This window comes from Gopherus evgoodei, unplaced genomic scaffold (assembly GCF_007399415.2).
Source record: "Gopherus evgoodei ecotype Sinaloan lineage unplaced genomic scaffold, rGopEvg1_v1.p scaffold_69_arrow_ctg1, whole genome shotgun sequence".
In the NCBI taxonomy this organism is placed as follows: Eukaryota; Metazoa; Chordata; order Testudines; family Testudinidae; genus Gopherus; species Gopherus evgoodei.
In genome coordinates this window covers 353,056-365,612 of record NW_022060090.1, presented here as the reverse complement: position 1 = coordinate 365,612, position 12,557 = coordinate 353,056, and the positions used below count along the sequence as shown (strand labels likewise).

At 42.9% G+C, this 12,557-nt stretch overlaps 1 protein-coding gene and 1 pseudogene across 1 annotated transcript in view; one reads left to right on the top strand and one right to left on the bottom strand.

The window, feature by feature from the left end:
* LOC115643745 overlaps window positions 1-9,901 on the top strand; it is a 54,022-nt pseudogene extending 44,121 nt beyond the window's left edge.
* The window catches only part of LOC115643738 (zinc finger protein 660-like), a 579,185-nt gene that overhangs the window by 236,145 nt on the left and 330,483 nt on the right, over window positions 1-12,557 (bottom strand). The gene's annotated exons all lie outside the window — the stretch shown is intronic.

The following is a 12,557-nucleotide window of genomic DNA, read 5'->3' as shown; positions in this document are numbered from 1 at the left end:
AGGAGGATGAAAGGCCTAGGGAAGGAGAGCAGTCAATGGGAGCAGAGGGAAATCTTCCCATAATTGGGACCCTCCTTCCAGATGGTGTTAGGGTCACCTCTTGCACTGAGGTTACCTCTCCAGGGAGGGAACTCCAGTCATTAAGCAAAGGCAGCTGTTAGTAATGGGAGATGTGATCATTAGAAATAGGGATAGCTGGATTTGTGATGACCGGGAGAACCGTATGGTGACTTGCCTGCCTGGTGCGAAGGTTGCAGATTTCTCAAGGCATCTAGATAGATTTATGTGTAGTGCTGGGGAGGAGCCAGTGGTCATGGTACATGTAGATATCAATGACATAAGGAAGGGTAGGTGAGACGTCCTGGAGGCCAAATTTAGTCTGCTAGGAAAGAGACTGAAATCCAGGACCTCTATGGTGGCATTCTCAGAAATGCTTCCAGTTCCACGCACAGGGCCAGGTATGCAGGCAGAGCTTCAGAGTCTCAATGCATGGATGAGATGATGGTGTAGAGAGGAGGGGTTTAGATTTATTAGGAACTGGGGAAACTTTGGGGATGGGGGAGCCTATACAGGAAGGATGGGCTCCACCCATACCAAAGTGGAACCAGACTGCTGGCACTTAACATTAAAAAGTTTGCAAAGCAGTTTTTAAACTAAGAGGTGGAGGGAAAGCCAATGGCTGCAGAGGAGCTCATGGATGGGACAGAGACTTGTCTTAGAGAAGAATCTAGTGATAGAGATTTTTCTAGTTTTAGTCAGGAAGAGAGGCTGGAAGAGGATAAAGTAGGGGCCAGATCAGCCGAGAAGCATTCACACACACAAGCATCAGACACATCAGAAAAGGGCAGACAAATAAACAGAGACAAGTTTTTGAAGTGCTTGTACACAAATGCTAGAAGTCTAAATAAGATGGGTGAATTAGAGTGCCTCGTGTTAAAGGAGCATATTGACATAATAGGCATCAGAGAAACCTGGTGGACTGAGGACAGTCAATGGGACACAATCATTCCAGGGTACAAAATATATTGGAAGGACAGAGCAGGTCATACTCGGGGGGTGGGGAGGGGAGTGGTACTGTATGTTAAAGAAAATGTAAACTCAAATGAAGTAAAAATCTTAAATGAAACTGCATGTTCCATAAAATCTCTATGGATAGTAATTCCATGCTCTGATAAGAATATAACAATAGGGATCTATTATCGACCACCTGTCAAAGACAGTGATAGTGAGGATGAAATGCGAAGGGAGATTAAAGAGGCTATCAAAATAAAGAACTCCATAATAGTGTGGGATTTCAATTATCCCCATATTGACTGTGTACATGTAACGTCAGGACAAAATGCAGAGACAGAATTTCTCGATACTTTAAATGACTGCTTCATGGAGCAGCTGGTACAAGAACCTGCAAGGGGAGAAGCAACTCTCGATTTAGTCCTGAGTGGACTGCAGGATCTAGTCCAAGAGGTAACTGTAACAGGACTGCTTGGAAATAGTGACCATAATGTAACAGCATTTTAACATTCCTGTGGTTGGAAGAACAGCTCAACACTGTGGCATTTAATTTCAGGAAGGGGAACTATGCAAAAATGAGGGGGTTAGTTAAAACAGAAATTAAAAAGGTACAATGACTAGAGTGAAATCCCTGCAAGCTGCAAGGACACTTTTCAAAGACACAATATTAGAGGCTCAACTTAAATGTATCCCCCAAATTAAAAAACACAGCAAAAGAACTAAAAGAGAGTCACTGTGGCTGAACAACCATGTAAAAAAAGCAGTGAGAGATAAAAAGGCATCTTTTTAAAAGTGGAAGTCAAATCCTAGTGAGGTATATAGGAGAGAGCATAAGCACTGCCAAATTAAGTGTAAAAATGTAATAAGAAAAGCCAAAGAGGAGTTTGAAGAAGGAGCTAACCGAAAACTCAGAAGGTAATAAAATGTTTTTAAGTACATTAAAAGCAGGAAGTCTGCTAAACAACCAGTGGGGCCCCTGGACGATTGAAATACAAAAGGAGCCCTTAAAGACTCTAAAGTCATTGCGGATAAACTAAATGCATTCTTTGCTTCAGTCTTCCTGGCTGAGGATGTTGGTGAGATTCCCAAACCTTTTGTGGGTGACAAATCTGAGGAACTGCCACAGATTGAAGTGTCAGTAGAGGAGGTTTTGGAACTAATTGATAAACTTAACTGAAACATGTCATCGGAGCCAGATGGTATTTACCCAAGAGGGCTGAAGGATCTCAAATGTGAAATTGGGGAATTATTAGCTATGGTTTGTAACCTGTCCTTTAAATCAGCTTCTGTACCCAATCACTGGAAGATTGCTTATGTAACACCAATATTTAAAAAGGGCTCTAGAGGCGATCCTGGCGGTTACAGACCAGTAAGTCTAATATCTGTACCAGGCAAATTAATTGAAACAATAGTAAAGAATAAAATTGTCAGGCACATAGAAGAACAAAAATTGTTGAGCAAAAGTCAACATGGTTTCTGTAAAAGGGAAATCATGTCCTACTAATCTGTTACAGTTCTTTGAAAGTGTCAACAAACATGTGGACAAGGGGATCCAGTGGACGTAGTGTACTTAGATTTCCAGAAAGCCTTTGACAAGGTCCCTCACCAAAGGCTCTTACATAAATTATTTTATCATGGGATAAGAGGGAAGATCTTTTCATGGATTGAGAACTGGTTAAAAGACAGGGAACAAAGGGTAGGAATAAATGGTAAACTTTCGGAATGGAGAGGAGTAACTAGTGGTGTTCCCCAAGGGTCACTCCTTGGACCAATCCTATTCAACTTATTCATAAATGATCTGGAGAAAGGAGTAAACAGTCAGGTGAGGTGGAGATGCGGTTCTGGTGGGACCCAACTGAGAGTGCCAATTCAGGACAAATCGCTTAAAACAGGGCAGTTACAGCCCAAGGCTGGGATTTTTCCATCTCTAAGGCAAACCAAACCAGCCAGACAAAGAGGACATTGGTTTCACCCCACTGGTTAACCACAAGTCACACAAGCAATTCCCTTAGACACTCCAGTCTTCCAGTATCCCCACCAGTGCACTCGTCCTGGGGATGAATGGTTATGAAAACCAAACAACCCAATAAAAGAAAAAGGTTCTGTCGATCCCAAAGAATCAAGCCCCAGACCCAGGTCAATATACACATCAGGTCTTACCCACAAATGACGCTGTTGCCAATCCTTTAGAATCTAAAATCTAAAGGTTTATTCATAAAAGGAAAAAGATAGAGAGGAGAGCTAGAATTGGTTAAATGGAATCAATTATATGCAGTAATGGCAAAGTTCTTAGTTCAGGCTTGTAGCAGTGATGGAGGAAACTGCAGGTTCAAATCAAGTCTCTGGAGTACATCCCCCTCTGGGATGGGTCAGTAAGTCCTTTGTTCAGAGCTTCAATTTGTAGCAAAGTTCCTCCAGAGGTAAGAAGCCGGATTGAAAACAAGATGGAGATGAGGCATCAGACTTCTATAGGCTTTTCCAGGTGTAAGAACACTTCTTTGTTCTTACTGTGGAAAATTACAGCAAAATGGAGTCTGGAGTCACATGGGCAAGTCCCTGCATACTTTGAGTTACAAGGCATATCTGCCTTCTCTCAATGGGTCAGTTGAATAGCTGATGGCCGTTAATGGGCCATCAAGCATGCTAGGCAGAGCTAACACCAACTTGTCTGGGATGTCTCCCAGAAGCACAGCAGAAGTTCGAAATACAGACAGTGTAGAGCCAATACTCATAACTTCAACTACAAAATGATACATACATATAGACACCACAATTATAACCAGCAACCCATAACCTGGTCTTGGACACCTTATATGACCCCCTTTACATAAGATTTGGTGCCACTACAGGACCTTGGTTGCAACCATGTTCCATATAGTCCCAGAGTATATCAATAACGTCACAATACTAAACTGCTCAAGATAGTTAAGACCAAAGCAAACTGTGAAGAACTTCAAAAAGATCTCACAAAACTAAGTGACTGGGCAACAAAATGGCAAATATGTATAAATGTAAAGTAATGCACATTGGAAAAAATAACCCCAACTATACATACAATATGATGGGGGCAAAATTAGGCTAATCAGGAAAAAGATCTTTTTGTCATTGTGGATAGTTCTCTGAAGACATCCAGCAGTGTGCAGCGGAAGTCAAAAAAGCAAACAGGATGTTAGGAATTATTTAAAAAGGGATAGACAGTAATACAGAGAATATCTTATTGCCCTTATAGAAATCAGTGGAAATAACTAATTTAGACCCCATCATTCTGTATGTATAGTTGGGATTGTGTTTCCCAATGGGCTGCACTATGTGTTATCCTGACATCTAGTACTGCTGAGATCCTGCATTCAGTAATATCCCTGCCCTTCCTGTTCCCTTTCTCCACTGAACCCCACGCTTATGTTTCCAGCTTCCCCAGGACTCTCTCTCTGTCTCTGGACCTCTCTGTCAGCAAGAAGCAGTGCCAGGGAGACTAATTTCTGGGACGTGGATTTACTTTGTGTGTTTTAGGAGACTTTTTGAAATTGAGTGTCTGTGACATAAAGCACAGTACGATCTGGACTGTTGAACAGCTCTGTTCCCTCAGTTCCCCAAGCTGGGGTGCCTTTTACACTGCTCTACTGTGAGAGCAGCCACTCCTGGGCAGTTCACAGGCAGTCTCCAGCATGTAACTCACTCCCAGCTACACAGTTTTGAGTGCTGCTAGTCAGTGACTCACAAATTACAGTACCTCACAGGAGAACCCCAGAAAATTCTCTGCTCCCAGACTTCCCCCAGAAATGTGCATCTTGCACTGTCCAGCACACTCCTGAAGAATGGGAGCTCATATGAAATCTGTTGTTTCATCAGTGGAAAGTGACATGCACCAGCCTTGTTATTCCAAATGGAGTTTCCAACACACTTTAATCCAAACACACTGGTTTGATTAAAAAAAGGAAACAAAATTATTAACTACTGACAAAAAGATTTTAAGTGACTACAAGTAATGAGGCATAAAAGTCAGAATTGTTTATGAAAGAAAAGCAAGATAAAACACAAACTAATGTTTAACTAACAAACCAAAAGGGATTTATAACAAATGTTTCTCTCACCATCTGCTGAGACAGGCTGGTTTTCCTTTCAGCCAGGGCTCCCCCTAACCTGCCCCTGCCGCCCACATTCAGTTCTTCAGGAGTTGTCATGAGCAGAGGAAAAGGGGAGAGAGAGAGTCCCATGCATTTTCCTCACCTCTTTTTATAATTCAGTCCTTTGTACTAGAAACCACTTCAGTTCCCAGCTGAGTCATGGTGCCAGGCTGTCATAGATACGAGCTTGAAGTGTCCCTGTGATGGAATGTAAATGTCATCTTCACACCTTCCCCCTCCTGGAGAATGGCTGTTTGACCAGCTGTTTGCCTTGCTGTCTCTGAGGAACTTAGGGTTAGGGATGCAGCTTTTTCAGTAACATCATACTGTAAAATCTCATAACTTTACATACAATGTTGCTACACATTTTAACAGGAGGATATTCAGTAGATTATGTCTTTTCAAATGGTACCTCACAAGCCATACAGTGATAAATGAAGGGGAGGGGAGGGATCTCCCTTTTATAAACACCCAGCCAGCCAGTTGGCTGTAAAATCCCTGTTGTTGCGAGTTCTCTGCTTGCTTTACCTTTAAAGGATTAACAAGCCAACAGAGTTTTGTTTTTTAAAAAAAAAATATTGGGCACCTGACCAAAAGAGCCAATGGAAAGGCTAGAACTTTGTTAAATGGGAAAGTAACTTTCCCTTTGTCTGTTCTCCAGAGGAGACATGGAGTAGCAATGCTGTGTAAGGCTTGAAGCAGGTATGAAAATTCATTTTTCATACCTAGAAGAAATTATTTGGATAGGGAATGTTTGGACAGACACAATCAGGTTTTTTTTTTATTTTGGCTTTCGGATCTCCTCTGTGCTGTCTCAGATGCTTTTGTTTGCTTGTAAGCTTTAAGCTGAACCCCCAAGAAAGCTATAAGCAAAAAGCCTAAGTTCCAGATGTATTGTTTTCCTTTTCAATTTTAATAAAAAATTTACCTCTTTTAAGAACAGGATTGGATTTTTGGTGTCCTAAGAAGTTTGTGTGTGTTGTTTGATTAGCTGGTAGCCACAGCTAATTTCCTTTGTTTTCTTTCTCAGCTCTTTCCCGGAGGGGAGGTGAAAGGGCTTGAGGGTGCCCCAGAGGGAAGAATTCTCAAGTGCTCCTTCCTGGGTCCAAGGGTTTGGGGTTTTTTTTGCATTTGGGTGGTGGCAGCATTTACCAAGCCAACGTCAGAGAAAAGCTGTAACTTTGGGGGTTTAATTCAAGCCTAGAGTGGCACAAATTAATTTGTAGAATCCTGTCGGGCCCCCCCTTTCTGCACTCGGAGTGATAGAGTGGGGATTCAGCCCTGACACATACTATGAACAAAATTGATCATAATTTTCTAAAAGGGTGAACATAGGGGAACAGACTTGCACAGTGTGTGTCTGTGTGTTCCCAACATATATGTGGGTATTACAGTCCCTCACAAGCAGAGTGTTCGGCATCTTCAAACACCTGAGGAATCGGTCCTGGGAATTCACTGGTTTATTAAGTGACACTATATGGAATTGAGAGACACTCTATATTATTATTATTTTATTATAAATACTGTGGCAAATTGCCGGTACTGTTATGCTGGGTCTCACGCTTTCTCTTCTTTGGGGAAGGTTCAGGGTGCCATTGCTTGCCTCTGAATTGGTATTTTAATTACCCCACTAGTGTCCTTGAGGAGGGGAGTGGAGAGGGAGGGACCTGGGCCCACCCTCTTCTCCAGGTCCCAGCCCAGGGGCCCTGAGGTTAGTGGTGAACCACTTGAACTGGCGGTTCCTTCCCCTGGGCTACTTCCTGCTCCTGCCCTTCAGCTTGTGGGGGCTTCCTGCCCTCCCTCTTTACAAGCCAAGTGCCCCTTATCTAGGGTCTTGGACTTCTTAGCCCACTGCAGCACTTCTCCAAACTTTCCTCTGCTTCCCTTCAAACTGTTCTCTGCTCCAGTACCAATCCTTTCTGCTCCAACTCCTTCCCTGTCTGATTGGAGCAGGGGTCTTTATCAGGTGGCTGACTGCAGGTGCTCCAATTGGCTTCAGGAGCTCTAGTTAATCTATAGCAAACTTTCTTCCCTCTACAGGGAATAAGGCTCCCTTCTAACCCTGTCCTGCTGCCCTCTGGCCACGCTGTATTACACTGTGTACTGAGAACTCCAAGGCTTTTCCATGCCATGTGCTGTGAAGCTTGTGTTTGGGACACAGGAAGTAGAAGCCACTTGGCAAAGGGAATATAAAGGGCAGCTGCATCATCTCCATTTTGTCTTCAATCCCCCTTCCTACCTCTAGAGCAACTTCTCTACAAACTGAAGGCTTGAACAAAGGACTGAATAATGTGGATGTGTACCAGGGAGCCTTTCAAGCGTGAAACTCACCAATACTGCTAAGAACCAGATGTATAGATTTCTGAATGTGTCTGACTGCTTTCCCATTTAACAACTCCCTTTTTCTTTCTTTCTTTTATAATAAACCTTTAGTTTAGATGCTTTCTTGCTTATAAACCTTTAGTTTAGGTGCTAAGGATTGGCTGGCATCATAGTATTTTGGGTAAGATCCAAACCCATAATGACCTGGTAATGTGGCTGACTCTGGGGTCAGAAGAACACTTTGTTTATGTGAGCAGAGTTTTTAAATAACCTCTCACTGTGCTGGACCTAGGTGCTGATTGGGAGTCAGAGAACTAGAATGCAATAAAGGGGGTCGTGTGATTTCTTTTTTCAATTTCTCGATAACCAGTGTGGGGAATCAGAAGCACAGTTCGTGACTGGTTGGTGAGTTTAACTTCCGTGTTAACCACCAGTTTGGGGAGCCTCTGCTCTCCCTTTTTCAGCTTGCCCTGGTCTTGGCATTTTCAGTGAGGACTAGCCAAGGCACACCAGGTCTCACTAAGTGTTAAAGTTAAATTAATAGAATGTTTTTTATGACAAAGTTTGATGAAATCAACAGAACTCCTTTGTCTTCTTTCATCTGAGCAGGTTTTCCAGTTTCCAAACCTGATGTGATCTCCCAGCTGGAACAAGGGGAAGAGCCATGGGTCTCAGACCTGCAGGGTTCAGAGGGAAAACAGACCCTGAGATCTCCCTGCAGAGGTGAGGAAACATTAAACCAACTCTGAGTGTGAAAGTGCCTGAAGAAAACATCTGGGATGCCCTACAAAGCCCTTGAGAGGTCTCTCAGTTCATTATTGTTGCCAGCAGGGGTCATATCCTCAGGGTAACTATAGCTCATGGCTTCCTGTAGATTCTAGCAGACACAAGGCAGTAGCTTCCTCTCTTCCCCTTGAGAATTTGGATGGGATTTAAAAGCCAAATTGATCCCCTCCTCTCTCCTGTTTTGGGGAAGAGTATGGGGGAGTTCAGTTTGTGATTTTTATTTGACCTCCCTCCAGCACTTAGTTTGTTTTGCTTTTCACTTTTCATCCCTGTTTGAGGTTTCTGTCTTTTTCATAGCAGGTGATGCAATGACATGTGAGAAAGAGGAGCAGAATTCTCAGCAGAAAAATGTTCAGCAACTGGATAAACACAGAGCATTATTGCAAAGATCGAAAAGCAATGTGTTCAGGAGTCATGAGGAGGAAAAATCCTGTGAGATTCAGCACAGACCAGAAAGAGAGCAAGGAAACCAGCCAGGACAGAAATTGGGTAAACGTATTTCCTCTCAAGGAACTCAGAAGGATCTCAAGGAAACCACAACAAAGCAGGAAATCATCATTGGAAAGAGAAAAAATACATGCACAGAGTGTGGAAAAAACATATGTGACTACTCAGCCCTTCTTAATCATCAGAGAATCCACACAGGGGACAGGCCCTATGAATGCAGTGAGTGTGGGAAAAGGTTCATTGAAAGATCAGCCCTTTCTCAACATCAGAGAATCCACACAGGGGAGAGGCCCTATGAATGCAGTGAGTGTGGGAAAAGGTTCATTGAAAGATCAGCCCTTTCTAAACATCAGAGAATCCACACAGGGGAGAGGCCCTATGAATGCCGTGAGTGTGGGAAAACCTTCACTAGCAGCTCAGCCCTTTATGTTCATCAGAGAATCCACACAGGGGACAGGCCCTACGAATGCAATGAGTGTGGGAAAAACTTCACTAGCAGCTCAGACCTTTCCAAACATCAGAGAATCCACACAGGGGAAAGGCCTTATGAATGCAGTGAGTGTGGGAAAATTTTCACTTACAGATCAGGCCTTTCTCAACATCAGAGAGTCCACACAGGGGAGAGGCCCTATGAATGCAGTGAGTGTGGGAAAAGCTTCATTGAAAGATCAGCCCTTTCTAAACATCAGAGAATCCACACAGGGGAGAGGCCCTATGAATGCAGTGAGTGTGGGAAAAGCTTCATTGAAAGATCAGCCCTTTCTAAACATCAGAGAATCCACACAGGGGAGAGGCCTTACAAATGCAATGAGTGTGGGAAAAACTTCATTAGCAGCTCAGACCTTTCTAAACATCAGAGAATCCACAGGGGGGAAAGGCCCTATGAATGCCGTCAGTGTGGGAAAAGCTTCATTCAAATATCAGCCCTTTCTGTTCATCAGAGAATCCACACAGGGGAGAGGCCCTTTGAATGCTGTGAGTGTGGGAAAACCTTCACTAGCAGCTCAGCCCTTTCTAAACATCAGAGAATCCACATGGGGGAAAGGCCCTATGAATGCTGTGAATGTGGGAAAACCTTCACTAGCAGCTCAGCCCTTTGTAATCATCAGAGAATCCACACGGGGGAAAGGCCTTATGAATGCCGTGAGTGTGGGAAAATTTTCACTTATAGATCAGGCCTTTCTAGACATCAGAGAATCCACACGGGGTAGATGTCCTACAAATGCAGTGAGTGTGGGAAAACCTTCACTAGCAGCTCAGCCCTTTCTCAGCATCAGAGAATCCACACAGGGGACAGGCCCTATGAAAGCAGAGAATGTGGGAAAACCTTCTCTTGGCACTCAGCCCATATTAGCCATCAGAGAATCTGCAAGGGCGATGAACACCATAAAAACCTCTAGGGCTATCAATTTTTTTCTTTAATACTTTTCCTGATTCCCACATAATAACTTTTTAAATCTGTTTGAACGGTTTGCAGCACTGTTATCCCTCAGCTTGTCCAGATGAGTGGCCCATTTATGCCTTTTGTAGTTTGCCTTCTTTTGAGGCGGGCCCATTTGTCCTTTCTATCAACTCAATTATCCCATGAGTAGTTGGAGTGTGCCCTTCCTATGAGGAACCAGGGAGCGTCACACTTATACCATTCCTCCTGTTGCAAAGTTATTGTTAGAGTCACCGATGATACAGATTGTATCATTGCCAGTTGTTCTCACGTTGCTCTGGGTTGTGCTGAAGAGCAGTTATATTGGGAATTTTTCATATTATAGTTAAATAAAGAGGAGCAGGGAGGAAAAGTGTCATTTCAGCCTCTGTGACACTGGAAGGAGATGGGGTGACTCAGAGATTCCCTTCTTCCCCATCACTCCAGAACTGTTACCTCTTGGCTTCCCTGTGCAGAGTTTATTTTCATCACATTCTATCCCTCCACCTCTCACAGTGTCATATGAGGAAGAGTTCTCAGCTGTCTGTGCTTGGAGATGATGCTTTGATTTCTTTAATCCTATATCAGAGTCGCTATGACTGGAGATGAAAGTGTCAAACACCTGGGAGGGGAATTTAAATGGATCCCAAACATAGTGTGGTTATTTGGCATTTAAATTCCAGGTTTCATCTATTGGTAAAGCCACTTCTGGCAAGGGGACTATTTTTTCCCCATTATGGGGATGCTAGGATATTTACAAAATTGTAAGTAACATAACTGACTATTGAGAGAGTGCTGAGTGAAGCTGCTTTGAATGGATTAGAGGAGAATGTGATGGGAGAATCTCTTGCCCTGATTCGGAATAATCAGATGTAACCTGCTCTGGAATTTCTCTTGATGCTTTCATTGTCATGTATTCTGTCTCTCTGTGATGTGGGTTTCTATCTTTCCTGAAGGTTGTTTGCTCACCCAATTGGATATTAGTTCAGTTTGATAGGACGTAGCTCAGATTTCTTGGAGAATTTAAGAGAAATTAGGACTTTAGGAAGTGGTCATTTGTCACTTCAGCTTTGCTTTTTCCCCACCCCTCCATGATGACACAGAGAAAGTTCAAGTGCAGTTCTGTCAACAGTGGAGAACTCTCCAATTCACTGCACATGCTAACAAAGAAACAGCAGTGATTGAAAATCTCCATTCGGAAATGGGGAACAACAGCAGAACCCCAACTAACTGAAGAAAGTGCATATGATCACACTGTAGTTCAATTCTTTAAGTCAGTATTTTCTCAGATGATTTGGGGAGAGAATTCCACATTGAGTGATTTCTAACTTGGCAAAACGCCCATGTATTTGGTTCCTGAAGCATTTTTGTAACCCATAACCCACAGAAGATCTTTCCTAGCTAATCGTATGGTATTCGGAATGCTCCCCTTCACGATGCAGATGTGGAGGAAAGAGAAGTGATATTTTTGTTGAATTTATCCTTAATAGATGCTCAAAATGTGTATAAAATGAAATCAATGTTGGAAATCTAATAGCTGCAGAAAAATAGCTCTTGTAAAATAGAAATTCTAGCTCTGGTAACGAAGATTCTGATCCAGGCCTGTATCCAGTCCCTACTGCAAGAATATCCAAAAAATATTGTTTCACTTCATAAATACAGTTGTGTGGCAGTAAATGATGACCCCAAAGTTTCATAAAAGCAAAGAACGCTGAACAAAAAAGTGTAGGAAATACAGATGTATCTGAGAAAATGGCTTGGAATGAAGGAAGACAAAAATTGATCAGTCGAGAGAAAAGGCACTGTTTCCCCCTGGTTTGGAGCTTCTCTCACAACTACTGGAATAGAAAAGCTAAGCAAATGGTGTTCTATTGCTGCAAAGGAGATTGAAGTGAGGCCGTTTTCTCCAGATAAAAGAAAATGGTCATGTCAGGAGTGGGATTTGAAACCACATCTCTGTGCAGAGACCAGAACACCTAAGAGATAGGAAAAGAGAGTCTTAAAATTGGCACTTTAGACCAGTCCACAATCCTAATGCTACAAAGGATGTGACTTATCAACCCTAGTTTTCATTAATATTTGATGACACTCTTTAGGGAGGTTGAGATGACACATCTCTTTCAACTCCTAGAGACCTTCTACAGCACAGCTGATTTTTAGACACACTCATCCGGACCTAAAGTTACACATTTCCTGGAGCTCCATGAGTTCTGCGGTGTTGGAAGCTCCCTGCTCACGTTTTAAGTGAACAAAAGATGGTTGCTGGCATGCTGAGAAAGTAATAATGACCCACAAAATCCTGCCCTGGGGGCCAGACAGTTAAGCAACCAGCATCCACAACCTCTACTGTGATAGCATCCTGTCCGGAAACAGTTCACTTATCAAGAGCTGGGGTGTGAAATCCTCATTTCTTTGTTCTATCACTGTAGTCTCCATTTTCCTATTGT